The following is an 18,341-nucleotide window of genomic DNA, read 5'->3' as shown; positions in this document are numbered from 1 at the left end:
CTAACCCTAACCCTAACCCTAGCCCTAAATGTAGGCTCAGGCCGGGCCCGAACCGCAGTCCAGCAGCCCCATTCCTGGCCCGCACAAAGAAGTGGCCCTGCCATCAGTCTTGCTGCAGCCCCACCTTTCCTTTGGCAGGCCCTTTGCAGCCCCACTCCACCTGGGCCTCAACGCTTTCTAGATCTCCTAACCCTAACCCTAACCCTAACCGTAACGCTAGCCCTAAATGTAGGCTCAGGCGGGCCCGAACCGCAGCCCAGCAGCCCCATTCCTGGCCCGCACAGAAAAGTGGCCCTGCGATCCGTCTTGCTGCAGCCCCACCTTTCCTTTGGCAGGCCCATTGCAGCCCCACTCCACCTGGGCCTCAACGCTTTCTAGATCTCCTAACCCTAACCCTAACCCTAACCCTAACCCTAGCCCTAAATGTAGGCTCAGGTGGGGCCCGAACAACAGCCCAGCAGCCCCATTCCTGGCCCGCACAAAAAAGTGGCCCTGCCATCAGTCTTGCTGCAGCCCCACCTTTCCTTTGGCAGGCCCTTTGCAGCCCCACTCCACCTGGGCCTCAACGCTTTCTAGATCTCCTAAACCTAACCCTAACCCTAACCCTAACCCTAACCCTAGCCCTAAACGTAGGCTCAGGCGGGGCCCGAGCCACAGCCCAGCAGCCCCATTCCTGGCCCGCACAAAAAAGTGGCCCTGCGATCAGTCTTGCTGCAGCCCCACCTTTCCTTTGGCAGGCCCTTTGCAGCCCCACTCCACCTGGGCCTCAACGCTTTCTCTCTCTCCTGATCCTAACCCTAACCCTAACCCTAAGCCTAGCCCTAAATGTAGGCTCAGGCGGGGCCCGAACCGCAGCCCAGCAGCCCCATTCCTGGCCCAAACAAAAAAGTGGCCCTGCCATCAGTCTTGCTGCAGCCCCACCTTTCCTTTGGCAGGCCCTTTGCAGCCCCACTCCACCTGGGCCTCAACGCTTTCTAGATCTCCTGATCCTAACCCTAACCCTAACCCTAACCCTAGCCCTAAATGTAGCCTCAGGCGGGGCCCGAACCACAGCCCAGCAGCCCCATTCCTGGCCAGCACAAAAAAGTGGCCCTGCCATCAGTCTTGCTGCAGCCCCACCTTTCCTTTGGCAGGCCCATTGCAGCCCCACTCCACCTGGGCCTCAACGCTTTCTCTCTCTCCTGATCCTAACCCTAACCCTAACCCTAAGCCTAGCCCTAAACGTAGGCTCTGGCGGGGCCGGAACCACAGCCCAGCAGCCCCATTCCTGGCCCGCACAAAAAAGTGGCCCTGCCATCAGTCTTGCTGCAGCCCCACCTTTCCTTTGGCAGGCCCTTTGCAGCCCCACTCCACCTGGGCCTCAACGCTTTCTAGATCTCCTAACCCTAACCCTAACCCTAACCCTAACCCTAGCCCTAAATGTAGGCTCAGGTGGGACCCGAACAACAGCCCAGCAGCCCCATTCCTGGCCAGCACAAAAAAGTGGCCCTGCCATCAGTCTTGCTGCAGCCCCACCTTTCCTTTGGCAGGCCCTTTGCAGCCCCACTCCACCTGGGCCTCAACGCTTTCTAGATCTCCTGATCCTAACCCTAACCCTAACCCTAAGCCTAGCCCTAAATGTAGGCTCAGGCGGGGCCCGAACCGCAGCCCAGCAGCCCCATTCCTGGCCCGCACAGAAAAGTGGCCCTGCGATCAGTCTTGCTGCAGCCCCACCTTTCCTTTGGCAGGCCCATTGCAGCCCCACTCCACCTGGGCCTCAACGCTTTCTAGATCTCCTAACCCTAACCCTAACCCTAACCCTAACCCTAGCCCTAAATGTAGGCTCAGGCGGGGCCCGAGCCACAGCCCAGCAGCCCCATTCCTGGCCCGCACAAACAAGTGGCCCTGCCATCAGTCTTGCTGCAGCCCCACCTTTCCTTTGGCAGGCCCTTTGCAGCCCCACTCCACCTGGGCCTCAACGCTTTCTAGATCTCCTAACCCTAACCCTAACCCTAACCCTAAGCCTAGCCCTAAATGTACGCTCAGGCGGGCCCAAACAGCAGCCCAGCAGCCCCATTCCTGGCCCGCACAAAAAAGTGGCCCTGCCATCAGTCTTGCTGCAGCCCCACCTTTCCTTTGGCAGGCCCTTTGCAGCCCCACTCCACCTGGGCCTCAACGCTTTCTCTCTCTCCTGATCCTAACCCTAACCCTAACCCTAACGCTAGCCCTAAATGTAGGCTCAGGCCGGGCCCGAACCGCAGCCCAGCAGCCCCATTCCTGGCCCGCACAGAAAAGTGGCCCTGCCATCAGTCTTGCTGCAGCCCCACCTTTCCTTTGGCAGGCCCATTGCAGCCCCACTCCACCTGGGCCTCAACGCTTTCTAGATCTCCTAACCCTAACCCTAACCCTAACCCTAAGCCTAGCCCTAAATGTAGGCTCAGGCGGGGCCCGAACCGCAGCCCAGCAGCCCCATTCCTGGCCCGCACAAAAAAGTGGCCCTGCCATCAGTCTTGCTGCATCCCCACCTTTCCTTTGGCAGGCCCTTTGCAGCCCCACTCCACCTGGGCCTCAACGCTTTCTAGATCTCCTGATCCTAACCCTAACCCTAACCCTAAGCCTAGCCCTAAACGTAGGCTCAGGCGGGGCCCGAACCGCAGCCCAGCAGCCCCATTCCTGGCCCGCACAAAAAAGTGGCCCTGCAATCAGTCTTGCTGCAGCCCCACCTTTCCTTTGGCAGGCCCTTTGCAGCCCCACTCCACCTGGGCCTCAACGCTTTCTAGATCTCCTAACCCTAACCCTAACCCTAACCCTAAGCCTAGCCCTAAATGTAGGCTCAGGCCGGGCCCGAACCGCAGCCCAGCAGCCCCATTCCTGGCCCGCACAAAGAAGTGGCCCTGCCATCAGTCTTGCTGCAGCCCCACCTTTCCTTTGGCAGGCCCTTTGCAGCCCCACTCCACCTGGGCCTCAACGCTTTCTAGATCTCCTGATCCTAACCCTAACCCTAACCCTAAGCCTAGCCCTAAATGTAGTCTCAGGCGGGGCCGAACAACAGCCCAGCAGCCCCATTCCTGGCCCGCACAAAAAAGTGGCCCTGCCATCAGTCTTGCTGCAGCCCCACCTTTCCTTTGGCAGGCCCATTGCAGCCCCACTCCACCTGGGCCTCAACGCTTTCTAGATCTCCTAACCCTAACCCTAACCCTAACCCTAACCCTAGCCCTAAATGTAGGCTCAGGCGGGGCCCGAACCACAGCCCAGCAGCCCCATTCCTGGCCAGCACAAAAAAGTGGCCCTGCCATCAGTCTTGCTGCAGCCCCACCTTTCCTTTGGCAGGCCCTTTGCAGCCCCACTCCACCTGGGCCTCAACGTTTTCTAGATCTCCTAACCCTAACCCTAGCCCTAAATGTAGGCTCAGGCGGGGCCCGAACCGCAGCCCAGCAGCCCCATTCCTGGCCCGCACAAAAAAGTGGCCCTGCCATCAGTCTTGCTGCAGCCCCACCTTCCCTTTGGCAGGCCCATTGCAGCCCCACTCCACCTGGGCCTCAACGCTTTCTAGATCTCCTGATCCTAACCCTAACCCTAACCCTAACCCTAGCCCTAAATGTAGGCTCAGGCGGGGCCCGAACCGCAGCCCAGCAGCCCCATTCCTGGCCAGCACAAAAAAGTGGCCCTGCCATCAGTCTTGCTGCAGCCCCACCTTTCCTTTGGCAGGCCCATTGCAGCCCCACTGCACCTGGGCCTCAACGCTTTCTAGATCTCCTAACCCTAACCCTAACCCTAACCCTAAGCCTAGCCCTAAATGTAGGCTCAGGCGGGGCCCGAGCCACAGCCCAGCAGCCCCATTCCTGGCCCGCACAAAAAAGTGGCCCTGCCATCAGTCTTGCTGCAGCCCCACCTTTCCTTTGGCAGGCCCTTTGCAGCCCCACTCCACCTGGGCCTCAACGCTTTCTAGATCTCCTGATCCTAACCCTAACCCTAACCCTAACCCTAGCCCTAAATGTAGGCTCAGGTGGGGCCCGAACCGCAGCCCAGCAGCCCCATTCCTGGCCCGCACAAAAAAGTGGCCCTGCAATCAGTCTTGCTGCAGCCCCACCTTTCCTTTGGCAGGCCCTTTGCAGCCCCACTCCACCTGGGCCTCAACGCTTTCTAGATCTCCTGATCCTAACCCTAACCCTAACCCTAACCCTAGCCCTAAATGTAGGCTCAGGCCGGGCCCGAACCGCAGCCCAGCAGCCCCATTCCTGGCCAGCACAAAAAAGTGGCCCTGCCATCAGTCTTGCTGCAGCCCCACCTTTCCTTTGGCAGGCCCTTTGCAGCCCCACTCCACCTGGGCCTCAACGCTTTCTAGATCTCCTGATCCTAACCCTAACCCTAACCCTAAGCCTAGCCCTAAACGTAGGCTCAGGTGGGGCCCGAGCCACAGCCCAGCAGCCCCATTCCTGGCCCGCACAAAAAAGTGGCCCTGCCATCAGTCTTGCTGCAGCCCCACCTTTCCTTTGGCAGGCCCTTTGCAGCCCCACTCCACCTGGGCCTCAACGCTTTCTAGATCTCCTAACCCTAACCCTAACCCTAACCCTAAGCCTAGCCCTAAATGTAGGCTCAGGCGGGGCCCGAACCGCAGCCCAGCAGCCCCATTCCTGGCCCGCACAAAAAAGTGGCCCTGCCATCAGTCTTGCTGCAGCCCCACCTTTCCTTTGGCAGGCCCTTTGCAGCCCCACTCCACCTGGGCCTCAACGCTTTCTAGATCTCCTAACCCTAAGCCTAGCCCTAAATGTAGGCTCAGGCCGGGCCCGAACCGCAGCCCAGCAGCCCCATTCCTGGCCCGCACAAAAAAGTGGCCCTGCGATCCGTCTTGCTGCAGCCCCACCTTTCCTTTGGCAGGCCCTTTGCAGCCCCACTCCACCTGGGCCTCAACGCTTTCTACATCTCCTGATCCTAACCCTAACCCTAACCCTAACCCTAGCCCTAAATGTAGGCTCAGGCCGGGCCCGAACCGCAGCCCAGCAGCCCCATTCCTGGCCCGCACAAAAAAGTGGCCCTGCCATCAGTCTTGCTGCAGCCCCACCTTTCCTTTGGCAGGCCCTTTGCAGCCCCACTCCACCTGGGCCTCAACGCTTTCTAGATCTCCTGATCCTAACCCTAACCCTAAAACTAAGCCTAGCCCTAAATGTAGGCTCAGGCGGGGCCCGAACCGCAGCCCAGCAGCCCCATTCCTGGCCCGCACAAAAAAGTGGCCCTGCCATCAGTCTTGCTGCAGCCCCACCTTTCCTTTGGCAGGCCCTTTGCAGCCCCACTCCACCTGGGCCTCAACGCTTTCTACATCTCCTGATCCTAACCCTAACCCTAACCCTAAGCCTAGCCCTAAATGTAGGCTCAGGCCGGGCCCGAACCGCAGCCCAGCAGCCCCATTCCTGGCCAGCACAAAAAAGTGGCCCTGCCATCAGTCTTGCTGCAGCCCCACCTTTCCTTTGGCAGGCCCTTTGCAGCCCCACTCCACCTGGGCCTCAACGCTTTCTAGATCTCCTAACCCTAACCCTAACCCTAACCCTAAGCCTAGCCCTAAATGTAGGCTCAGGCGGGGCCCGAACCGCAGCCCAGCAGCCCCATTCCTGGCCCGCACAAAAAAGTGGCCCTGCGATCCGTCTTGCTGCAGCCCCACCTTTCCTTTGGCAGGCCCTTTGCAGCCCCACTCCACCTGGGCCTCAACGCTTTCTAGATCTCCTGATCCTAACCCTAACCCTAAAACTAAGCCTAGCCCTAAATGTAGGCTCAGGCGGGCCCGAACCGCAGCCCAGCAGCCCCATTCCTGGCCCAAACAAAAAAGTGGCCCTGCCATCAGTCTTGCTGCAGCCCCACCTTTCCTTTGGCAGGCCCTTTGCAGCCCCACTCCACCTGGGCCTCAACGCTTTCTAGATCTCCTAACCCTAACCCTAACCCTAACCCTAAGCCTAGCCCTAAATGTAGTCTCAGGCGGGGCCCGAACCACAGCCCAGCAGCCCCATTCCTGGCCCGCACAAAAAAGTGGCCCTGCCATCAGTCTTGCTGCAGCCCCACCTTTCCTTTGGCAGGCCCTTTGCAGCCCCACTCCACCTGGGCCTCAACGCTTTCTAGATCTCCTGATCCTAACCCTAGCCCTAACCCTAACCCTAGCCCTAAATGTAGGCTCAGGCGGGGCCCGAACCGCAGCCCAGCAGCCCCATTCCTGGCCCGCACAAAGAAGTGGCCCTGCCATCAGTCTTGCTGCAGCCCCACCTTTCCTTTGGCAGGCCCTTTGCAGCCCCACTCCACCTGGGCCTCAACGCTTTCTAGATCTCCTGATCCTAACCCTAACCCTAACCCTAAGCCTAGCCCTAAACGTAGGCTCAGGCGGGGCCCGAGCCACAGCCCAGCAGCCCCATTCCTGGCCCGCACAAAAAAGTGGCCCTGCCATCAGTCTTGCTGCAGCCCCACCTTTCCTTTGGCAGGCCCTTTGCAGCCCCACTCCACCTGGGCCTCAACGCTTTCTAGATCTCCTAACCCTAACCCTAACCCTAACCCTAAGCCTAGCCCTAAATGTAGGCTCAGGCGGGGCCCGAACCACAGCCCAGCAGCCCCATTCCTGGCCCACACAAAAAAGTGGCCCTGCCATCAGTCTTGCTGCAGCCCCACCTTTCCTTTGGCAGGCCCTTTGCAGCCCCACTCCACCTGGGCCTCAACGCTTTCTCTCTCTCCTGATCCGAACCCTAACCCTAACCCTAACCCTAGCCCTAAATGTAGGCTCAGGCGGGGCCCGAACCGCAGCCCAGCAGCCCCATTCCTGGCCCGCACAAAAAAGTGGCCCTGCCATCAGTCTTGCTGCAGCCCCACCTTTCCTTTGGCAGGCCCTTTGCAGCCCCACTCCACCTGGGCCTCAACGCTTTCTAGATCTCCTAACCCTAACCCTAACACTAACCCTAACCCTAGCCCTAAATGTAGGCTCAGGCGGGGCCCGAACCGCAGCCCAGCAGCCCCATTCCTGGCCCGCACAAAGAAGTGGCCCTGCCATCAGTCTTGCTGCAGCCCCACCTTTCCTTTGGCAGGCCCTTTGCAGCCCCACTCCACCTGGGCCTCAACGCTTTCTAGATCTCCTGATCCTAACCCTAGCCCTAAATGTAGGCTCAGGCGGGGCCCGAACCGCAGCCCAGCAGCCCCATTCCTGGCCCGCACAAAATAGTGGCCCTGCGATCAGTCTTGCTGCAGCCCCACCTTTCCTTTGGCAGGCCCTTTGCAGCCCCACTCCACCTGGGCCTCAACGCTTTCTAGATCTCCTAACCCTAACCCTAACCCTAACCCTAACCCTAGCCCTAAATGTAGGCTCAGGCGGGGCCCGAACCGCAGCCCAGCAGCCCCATTCCTGGCCCGCACAAAGGAGTGGCCCTGCCATCAGTCTTGCTGCAGCCCCACCTTTCCTTTGGCAGGCCCTTTGCAGCCCCACTCCACCTGGGCCTCAACGCTTTCTCTCTCTCCTGATCCTAACCCTAACCCTAACCCTAACCCTAGCCCTAAATGTAGGCTCAGGCCGGGCCCGAACCGCAGCCCAGCAGCCCCATTCCTGGCCAGCACAAAAAAGTGGCCCTGCAATCAGCCTTGCTGCAGCCCCACCTTTCCTTTGGCAGGCCCTTTGCAGCCCCACTCCACCTGGGCCTCAACGCTTTCTAGATCTCCTGATCCTAACCCTAACCCTAACCCTAAGCCTAGCCCTAAATGTAGGCTCAGGCCGGGCCCGAACCGCAGCCCAGCAGCCCCATTCCTGGCCAGCACAAAAAAGTGGCCCTGCAATCAGTCTTGCTGCAGCCCCACCTTTCCTTTGGCAGGCCCTTTGCAGCCCCACTCCACCTGGGCCTCAACGCTTTCTAGATCTCCTAACCCTAACCCTAACCCTAACCCTAACCCTAGCCCTAAATGTAGGCTCAGGCCGGGCCCGAACCGCAGCCCAGCAGCCCCATTCCTGGCCAGCACAAAAAAGTGGCCCTGCGATCAGTCTTGCTGCAGCCCCACCTTTCCTTTGGCAGGCCCTTTGCAGCCCCACTCCACCTGGGCCTCAACGCTTTCTAGATCTCCTGATCCTAACCCTAACCCTAACCCTAACCCTAGCCCTAAATGTAGGCTCAGGCCGGGCCCGAACCGCAGCCCAGCAGCCCCATTCCTGGCCCGCACAAAAAAGTGGCCCTGCCATCAGTCTTGCTGCAGCCCCACCTTTCCTTTGGCAGGCCCATTGCAGCCCCACTCCACCTGGGCCTCAACGCTTTCTAGATCTCCTGATCCTAACCCTAACCCTAACCCTAACCCTAGCCCTAAATGTAGGCTCAGGCCGGGCCCGAACCGCAGCCCAGCAGCCCCATTCCTGGCCCGCACAAACAAGTGGCCCTGCAATCAGTCTTGCTGCAGCCCCACCTTTCCTTTGGCAGGCCCTTTGCAGCCCCACTCCACCTGGGCCTCAACGCTTTCTAGATCTCCTGATCCTAACCCTAACCCTAACCCTAAGCCTAGCCCTAAATGTAGGCTCAGGCGGGGCCCGAACCGCAGCCCAGCAGCCCCATTCCTGGCCCGCACAAAAAAGTGGCCCTGCCATCAGTCTTGCTGCAGCCCCACCTTTCCTTTGGCAGGCCCTTTGCAGCCCCACTCCACCTGGGCCTCAACGCTTTCTCTCTCTCCTGATCCTAACCCTAACCCTAACCCTAACCCTAGCCCTAAATGTAGGCTCAGGCGGGGCCCGAACCGCAGCCCAGCAGCCCCATTCCTGGCCCACACAAAAAAGTGGCCCTGCCATCAGTCTTGCTGCAGCCCCACCTTTCCTTTGGCAGGCCCATTGCAGCCCCACTCCACCTGGGCCTCAACGCTTTCTAGATCTCCTAACCCTAAGCCTAGCCCTAAATGTAGGCTCAGGCGGGGCCCGAACCGCAGCCCAGCAGCCCCATTCCTGGCCCGCACAAAGAAGTGGCCCTGCCATCAGTCTTGCTGCAGCCCCACCTTTCCTTTGGCAGGCCCTTTGCAGCCCCACTCCACCTGGGCCTCAACGCTTTCTAGATCTCCTGATCCTAACCCTAACCCTAACCCTAAGCCTAGCCCTAAATGTAGGCTCAGGCGGGGCCCGAACCGCAGCCCAGCAGCCCCATTCCTGGCCCGCACAAAAAAGTGGCCCTGCCATCAGTCTTGCTGCAGCCCCACCTTTCCTTTGGCAGGCCCTTTGCAGCCCCACTCCACCTGGGCCTCAACGCTTTCTAGATCTCCTAACCCTAACCCTAACCCTAACCCTAACCCTAGCCCTAAATGTAGGCTCAGGTGGGGCCCGAACCGCAGCCCAGCAGCCCCATTCCTGGCCCGCACAAAAAAGTGGCCCTGCCATCAGTCTTGCTGCAGCCCCACCTTTCCTTTGGCAGGCCCTTTGCAGCCCCACTCCACCTGGGCCTCAACGCTTTCTAGATCTCCTGATCCTAACCCTAACCCTAACCCTAAGCCTAGCCCTAAATGTAGGCTCAGGCGGGGCCCGAACCGCAGCCCAGCAGCCCCATTCCTGGCCCGCACAAAAAAGTGGCCCTGCCATCAGTCTTGCTGCAGCCCCACCTTTCCTTTGGCAGGCCCTTTGCAGCCCCACTCCACCTGGGCCTCAACGCTTTCTAGATCTCCTGATCCTAACCCTAAGCCTAACCCTAGCCCTAAATGTAGGCTCAGGCGGGGCCGGAACCTCAGCCCAGCAGCCCCATTCCTGGCCCGCACAAAAAAGTGGCCCTGCGATCAGTCTTGCTGCAGCCCCACCTTTCCTTTGGCAGGCCCTTTGCAGCCCCACTCCACCTGGGCCTCAAAGCTTTCTAGATCTCCTGATCCTAACCCTACCCCTAACCCTAAGCCTAGCCCTAAATGTAGGCTCAGGCCGGGCCCGAACCGCAGCCCAGCAGCCCCATTCCTGGCCCGCACAAAAAAGTGGCCCTGCCATCAGTCTTGCTGCAGCCCCACCTTTCCTTTGGCAGGCCCTTTGCAGCCCCACTCCACCTGGGCCTCAACGCTTTCTCTCTCTCCTGATCCTAACCCTAACCCTAACCCTAACCCTAGCCCTAAATGTAGGCTCAGGCCGGGCCCGAACCGCAGCCCAGCAGCCCCATTCCTGGCCCGCACAAAAAAGTGGCCCTGCAATCAGTCTTGCTGCAGCCCCACCTTTCCTTTGGCAGGCCCTTTGCAGCCCCACTCCACCTGGGCCTCAACGCTTTCTAGATCTCCTGATCCTAACCCTAACCCTAACCCTAAGCCTAGCCCTAAATGTAGGCTCAGGCGGGGCCCGAACCGCAGCCCAGCAGCCCCATTCCTGGCCCGCACAAAAAAGTGGCCCTGCCATCAGTCTTGCTGCAGCCCCACCTTTCCTTTGGCAGGCCCTTTGCAGCCCCACTCCACCTGGGCCTCAACGCTTTCTAGATCTCCTGATCCTAACCCTAACCCTAACCCTAACCCTAGCCCTAAATGTAGGCTCAGGCGGGGCCCGAACCGCAGCCCAGCAGCCCCATTCCTGGCCCACACAAAAAAGTGGCCCTGCCATCAGTCTTGCTGCAGCCCCACCTTTCCTTTGGCAGGCCCATTGCAGCCCCACTCCACCTGGGCCTCAACGCTTTCTAGATCTCCTAACCCTAAGCCTAGCCCTAAATGTAGGCTCAGGCCGGGCCCGAACCGCAGCCCAGCAGCCCCATTCCTGGCCCGCACAAAGAAGTGACCCTGCCATCAGTCTTGCTGCAGCCCCACCTTTCCTTTGGCAGGCCCTTTGCAGCCCCACTCCACCTGGGCCTCAACGCTTTCTAGATCTCCTGATCCTAACCCTAACCCTAACCCTAAGCCTAGCCCTAAATGTAGGCTCAGGCGGGGCCCGAACCGCAGCCCAGCAGCCCCATTCCTGGCCCGCACAAAAAAGTGGCCCTGCCATCAGTCTTGCTGCAGCCCCACCTTTCCTTTGGCAGGCCCTTTGCAGCCCCACTCCACCTGGGCCTCAACGCTTTCTAGATCTCCTAACCCTAACCCTAACCCTAACCCTAACCCTAGCCCTAAATGTAGGCTCAGGTGGGGCCCGAACCGCAGCCCAGCAGCCCCATTCCTGGCCCGCACAAAAAAGTGGCCCTGCCATCAGTCTTGCTGCAGCCCCACCTTTCCTTTGGCAGGCCCTTTGCAGCCCCACTCCACCTGGGCCTCAACGCTTTCTAGATCTCCTGATCCTAACCCTAACCCTAACCCTAAGCCTAGCCCTAAATGTAGCCTCAGGCGGGGCCCGAACCGCAGCCCAGCAGCCCCATTCCTGGCCCGCACAAAAAAGTGGCCCTGCCATCAGTCTTGCTGCAGCCCCACCTTTCCTTTGGCAGGCCCATTGCAGCCCCACTCCACCTGGGCCTCAACGCTTTCTAGATCTCCTGATCCTAACCCTAAGCCTAACCCTAGCCCTAAATGTAGGCTCAGGCGGGGCCGGAACCTCAGCCCAGCAGCCCCATTCCTGGCCCGCACAAAAAAGTGGCCCTGCGATCAGTCTTGCTGCAGCCCCACCTTTCCTTTGGCAGGCCCTTTGCAGCCCCACTCCACCTGGGCCTCAAAGCTTTCTAGATCTCCTGATCCTAACCCTACCCCTAACCCTAAGCCTAGCCCTAAATGTAGGCTCAGGCCGGGCCCGAACCGCAGCCCAGCAGCCCCATTCCTGGCCCGCACAAAAAAGTGGCCCTGCCATCAGTCTTGCTGCAGCCCCACCTTTCCTTTGGCAGGCCCTTTGCAGCCCCACTCCACCTGGGCCTCAACGCTTTCTAGATCTCCTAACCCTAACCCTAACCCTAACCCTAACCCTAGCCCTAAATGTAGGCTCAGGTGGGGCCCGAACCGCAGCCCAGCAGCCCCATTCCTGGCCCGCACAAAAAAGTGGCCCTGCCATCAGTCTTGCTGCAGCCCCACCTTTCCTTTGGCAGGCCCTTTGCAGCCCCACTCCACCTGGGCCTCAACGCTTTCTCTCTCTCCTGATCCTAACCCTAACCCTAACCCTAAGCCTAGCCCTAAATGTAGGCTCAGGCGGGGCCCGAACCGCAGCCCAGCAGCCCCATTCCTGGCCCGCACAAAAAAGTGGCCCTGCCATCAGTCTTGCTGCAGCCCCACCTTTCCTTTGGCAGGCCCTTTGCAGCCCCACTCCACCTGGGCCTCAACGCTTTCTAGATCTCCTAACCCTAACCCTAACCCTAACCCTAACCCTAGCCCTAAATGTAGGCTCAGGTGGGGCCCGAACCGCAGCCCAGCAGCCCCATTCCTGGCCCGCACAAAAAAGTGGCCCTGCCATCAGTCTTGCTGCAGCCCCACCTTTCCTTTGGCAGGCCCTTTGCAGCCCCACTCCACCTGGGCCTCAACGCTTTCTAGATCTCCTGATCCTAACCCTAACCCTAACCCTAAGCCTAGCCCTAAATGTAGGCTCAGGCGGGGCCCGAACCGCAGCCCAGCAGCCCCATTCCTGGCCCGCACAAAGAAGTGGCCCTGCGATCCGTCTTGCTGCAGCCCCACCTTTCCTTTGGCAGGCCCTTTGCAGCCCCACTCCACCTGGGCCTCAACGCTTTCTAGATCTCCTGATCCTAACCCTAACCCTAACCCTAACCCTAGCCCTAAATGTAGGCTCAGGTGGGGCCCGAACCGCAGCCCAGCAGCCCCATTGCTGGCCCGCACAAAAAAGTGGCCCTGCCATCAGTCTTGCTGCAGCCCCACCTTTCCTTTGGCAGGCCCTTTGCAGCCCCACTCCACCTGGGCCTCAACGCTTTCTCTCTCTCCTGATCCTAACCCTAACCCTAACCCTAAGCCTAGCCCTAAATGTAGGCTCAGGCGGGGCCCGAACCGCAGCCCAGCAGCCCCATTCCTGGCCCGCACAAAAAAGTGGCCCTGCCATCAGTCTTGCTGCAGCCCCACCTTTCCTTTGGCAGGCCCTTTGCAGCCCCACTCCACCTGGGCCTCAACGCTTTCTAGATCTCCTAACCCTAACCCTAACCCTAACCCTAACCCTAGCCCTAAATGTAGGCTCAGGCGGGGCCCGAACCGCAGCCCAGCAGCCCCATTCCTGGCCCGCACAAAAAAGTGGCCCTGCCATCAGTCTTGCTGCAGCCCCACCTTTCCTTTGGCAGGCCCTTTGCAGCCCCACTCCACCTGGGCCTCAACGCTTTCTCTCTCTCCTGATCCTAACCCTAACCCTAACCCTAAGCCTAGCCCTAAATGTAGGCTCAGGCCGGGCCCAAACCGCAGCCCAGCAGCCCCATTCCTGGCCCGCACAAAGAAGTGGCCCTGCCATCAGTCTTGCTGCAGCCCCACCTTTCCTTTGGCAGGCCCTTTGCAGCCCCACTCCACCTGGGCCTCAACGCTTTCTAGATCTCCTGATCCTAACCCTAACCCTAACCCTAAGCCTAGCCCTAAATGTAGGCTCAGGCCGGGCCCGAACCGCAGCCCAGCAGCCCCATTCCTGGCCCGCACAAAAAAGTGGCCCTGCCATCAGTCTTGCTGCAGCCCCACCTTTCCTTTGGCAGGCCCTTTGCAGCCCCACTCCACCTGGGCCTCAACGCTTTCTAGATCTCCTGACCCTAACCCTAACCCTAACCCTAACCCTAGCCCTAAATGTAGGCTCAGGTGGGGCCCGAACCGCAGCCCAGCAGCCCCATTCCTGGCCCGCACAAAAAAGTGGCCCTGCCATCAGTCTTGCTGCAGCCCCACCTTTCCTTTGGCAGGCCCTTTGCAGCCCCACTCCACCTGGGCCTCAACGCTTTCTAGATCTCCTGATCCTAACCCTAACCCTAACCCTAAGCCTAGCCCTAAATGTAGGCTCAGGCGGGGCCCGAACCGCAGCCCAGCAGCCCCATTCCTGGCCCGCACAAAAAAGTGGCCCTGCCATCAGTCTTGCTGCAGCCCCACCTTTCCTTTGGCAGGCCCTTTGCAGCCCCACTCCACCTGGGCCTCAACGCTTTCTAGATCTCCTGATCCTAACCCTAAGCCTAACCCTAGCCCTAAATGTAGGCTCAGGCGGGGCCGGAACCTCAGCCCAGCAGCCCCATTCCTGGCCCGCACAAAAAAGTGGCCCTGCGATCAGTCTTGCTGCAGCCCCACCTTTCCTTTGGCAGGCCCTTTGCAGCCCCACTCCACCTGGGCCTCAACGCTTTCTAGATCTCCTAACCCTAACCCTAACCCTAACCCTAACCCTAGCCCTAAATGTAGGCTCAGGTGGGGCCCGAACCGCAGCCCAGCAGCCCCATTCCTGGCCCGCACAAAAAAGTGGCCCTGCCATCAGTCTTGCTGCAGCCCCACCTTTCCTTTGGCAGGCCCTTTGCAGCCCCACTCCACCTGGGCCTCAACGCTTTCTCTCTCTCCTGATCCTAACCCTAACCCTAACCCTAAGCCTAGCCCTAAAAGTAGGCTCAGGCCGGGCCCGAACCGCAGCCCAGCAGCCCCATTCCTGGCCCGCACAAAAAAGTGGCCCTGCCATCAGTCTTGCTGCAGCCCCACCTTTCCTTTGGCAGGCCCTTTGCAGCCCCACTCCACCTGGGCCTCAACGCTTTCTAGATCTCCTAACCCTAACCCTAACCCTAACCCTAACCCTAGCCCTAAATGTAGGCTCAGGTGGGGCCCGAACCGCAGCCCAGCAGCCCCATTCCTGGCCCGCACAAAAAAGTGGCCCTGCCATCAGTCTTGCTGCAGCCCCACCTTTCCTTTGGCAGGCCCTTTGCAGCCCCACTCCACCTGGGCCTCAACGCTTTCTCTCTCTCCTGATCCTAACCCTAACCCTAACCCTAACCCTAGCCCTAAATGTAGGCTCAGGCCGGGCCCGAACCGCAGCCCAGCAGCCCCATTCCTGGCCCGCACAAAAAAGTGGCCCTGCCATCAGTCTTGCTGCAGCCCCACCTTTCCTTTGGCAGGCCCTTTGCAGCCCCACTCCACCTGGGCCTCAACGCTTTCTCTCTCTCCTGATCCTAACCCTAACCCTAACCCTAACCCTAGCCCTAAATGTAGGCTCAGGCGGGGCCCGAACCGCAGCCCAGCAGCCCCATTCCTGGCCCGCACAAAAAAGTGGCCCTGCCATCAGTCTTGCTGCAGCCCCACCTTTCCTTTGGCAGGCCCTTTGCAGCCCCACTCCACCTGGGCCTCAACGCTTTCTAGATCTCCTAACCCTAACCCTAACCCTAACCCTAACCCTAGCCCTAAATGTAGGCTCAGGTGGGGCCCGAACCGCAGCCCAGCAGCCCCATTCCTGGCCCGCACAAAAAAGTGGCCCTGCCATCAGTCTTGCTGCAGCCCCACCTTTCCTTTGGCAGGCCCTTTGCAGCCCCACTCCACCTGGGCCTCAACGCTTTCTAGATCTCCTGATCCTAACCCTAACCCTAACCCTAAGCCTAGCCCTAAATGTAGGCTCAGGCGGGGCCCGAACCGCAGCCCAGCAGCCCCATTCCTGGCCCGCACAAAAAAGTGGCCCTGCCATCAGTCTTGCTGCAGCCCCACCTTTCCTTTGGCAGGCCCTTTGCAGCCCCACTCCACCTGGGCCTCAACGCTTTCTAGATCTCCTGATCCTAACCCTAAGCCTAACCCTAGCCCTAAATGTAGGCTCAGGCGGGGCCCGAACCGCAGCCCAGCAGCCCCATTCCTGGCCCGCACAAAAAAGTGGCCCTGCGATCAGTCTTGCTGCAGCCCCACCTTTCCTTTGGCAGGCCCTTTGCAGCCCCACTCCACCTGGGCCTCAACGCTTTCTAGATCTCCTAACCCTAACCCTAACCCTAACCCTAAGCCTAGCCCTAAATGTAGGCTCAGGCGGGGCCCGAACCGCAGCCCAGCAGCCCCATTCCTGGCCCGCACAAAAAAGTGGCCCTGCCATCAGTCTTGCTGCAGCCCCACCTTTCCTTTGGCAGGCCCTTTGCAGCCCCACTCCACCTGGGCCTCAACGCTTTCTCTCTCTCCTGATCCTAACCCTAACCCTAACCCTAAGCCTAGCCCTAAATGTAGGCTCAGGCCGGGCCCAAACCGCAGCCCAGCAGCCCCATTCCTGGCCCGCACAAAGAAGTGGCCCTGCGATCAGTCTTGCTGCAGCCCCACCTTTCCTTTGGCAGGCCCTTTGCAGCCCCACTCCACCTGGGCCTCAACGCTTTCTAGATCTCCTGATCCTAACCCTAACCCTAACCCTAAGCCTAGCCCTAAATGTAGGCTCAGGCCGGGCCCGAACCGCAGCCCAGCAGCCCCATTCCTGGCCCGCACAAAGAAGTGGCCCTGCCATCAGTCTTGCTGCAGCCCCACCTTTCCTTTGGCAGGCCCTTTGCAGCCCCACTCCACCTGGGCCTCAACGCTTTCTAGATCTCCTAACCCTAACCCTAACCCTAAGCTTAACCCTAGCCCTAAATGTAGGCTCAGGCAGGGCCCGAACCGCAGCCCAGCAGCCCCATTCCTGGCCCGCACAAAAAAGTGGCCCTGCAATCAGTCTTGCTGCAGCCCCCACCTTTCCTTTGGCAGGCCCTTTGCAGCCCCACTCCACCTGGGCCTCAACGCTTTCTAGATCTCCTGATCCTAACCCTAACCCTAACCCTAACCCTAGCCCTAAATGTAGGCTCAGGTGGGGCCCGAACCGCAGCCCAGCAGCCCCATTCCTGGCCCGCACAAAAAAGTGGCCCTGCCATCAGTCTTGCTGCAGCCCCACCTTTCCTTTGGCAGGCCCTTTGCAGCCCCACTCCACCTGGGCCTCAACGCTTTCTAGATCTCCTAACCCTAACCCTAACCCTAACCCTAACCCTAGCCCTAAATGTAGGCTCAGGTGGGGCCCGAACCGCAGCCCAGCAGCCCCATTCCTGGCCCGCACAAAAAAGTGGCCCTGCCATCAGTCTTGCTGCAGCCCCACCTTTCCTTTGGCAGGCCCTTTGCAGCCCCACTCCACCTGGGCCTCAACGCTTTCTCTCTCTCCTGATCCTAACCCTAACCCTAACCCTAAGCCTAGCCCTAAATGTAGGCTCAGGCCGGGCCCGAACCGCAGCCCAGCAGCCCCATTCCTGGCCTGCACAAAGAAGTGGCCCTGCCATCAGTCTTGCTGCAGCCCCACCTTTCCTTTGGCAGGCCCTTTGCAGCCCCACTCCACCTGGGCCTCAACGCTTTCTAGATCTCCTGATCCTAACCCTAACCCTAACCCTAGCCCTAAACGTAGGCTCAGGCGGGGCCGGAACCTCAGCCCAGCAGCCCCATTCCTGGCCCGCACAAAAAAGTGGCCCTGCCATCAGTCTTGCTGCAGCCCCACCTTTCCTTTGGCAGGCCCTTTGCAGCCCCACTCCACCTGGGCCTCAACGCTTTCTAGATCTCCTGATCCTAACCCTAACCCTAACCCTAAGCCTAGCCCTAAATGTAGGCTCAGGCCGGGCCCGAACCGCAGCCCAGCAGCCCCATTCCTGGCCCGCACAAAAAAGTGGCCCTGCCATCAGTCTTGCTGCAGCCCCACCTTTCCTTTGGCAGGCCCTTTGCAGCCCCACTCCACCTGGGCCTCAACGCTTTCTCTCTCTCCTGATCCTAACCCTAGCCCTAACCCTAACCCTAGCCCTAAATGTAGGCTGAGGCCGGGCCTGAACCGCAGCCCAGCAGCCCCATTCCTGGCCCGCACAAAAAAGTGGCCCTGCAATCAGTCTTGCTGCAGCCCCACCTTTCCTTTGGCAGGCCCATTGCAGCCCCACTCCACCTGGGCCTCAACGCTTTCTAGATCTCCTAACCCTAACCCTAACCCTAAGCTTAACCCTAGCCCTAAATGTAGGCTCAGGCGGGGCCGAACAACAGCCCAGCAGCCCCATTCCTGGCCAGCACAAAAAAGTGGCCCTGCAATCAGTCTTGCTGCAGCCCCACCTTTCCTTTGGCTGGCCCTTTGCAGCCCTACTCCACCTGGGCCTCAACGCTTTCTAGATCTCCTAACCCTAACCCTAACCCTAACCCTAACCCTAGCCCTAAATGTAGGCTCAGGCGGGGCCCGAACCGCAGCCCAGCAGCCCCATTCCTGGCCCGCACAAAAAAGTGGCCCTGCCATCAGTCTTGCTGCAGCCCCACCTTTCCTTTGGCAGGCCCTTTGCAGCCCCACTCCACCTGGGCCTCAACGCTTTCTAGATCTCCTGACCCTAACCCTAACCCTAAGCTTAACCCTAGCCCTAAATGTAGGCTCAGGCGGGGCCGAACAACAGCCCAGCAGCCCCATTCCTGGCCCGCACAAAGAAGTGGCCCTGCCATCAGTCTTGCTGCAGCCCCACCTTTCCTTTGGCAGGCCCTTTGCAGCCCCACTCCACCTGGGCCTCAACGCTTTCTAGATCTCCTGACCCTAACCCTAACCCTAACCCTAACCCTAGCCCTAAATGTAGGCTCAGGCGGGG

This window comes from Dromaius novaehollandiae, chromosome 7, assembly GCF_036370855.1.
Source record: "Dromaius novaehollandiae isolate bDroNov1 chromosome 7, bDroNov1.hap1, whole genome shotgun sequence".
Taxonomy (NCBI): domain Eukaryota; kingdom Metazoa; phylum Chordata; class Aves; order Casuariiformes; family Dromaiidae; genus Dromaius; species Dromaius novaehollandiae.
The sequence above is the reverse complement of the archived record's forward strand: the minus strand, read 5'-3'. Positions refer to the sequence as shown.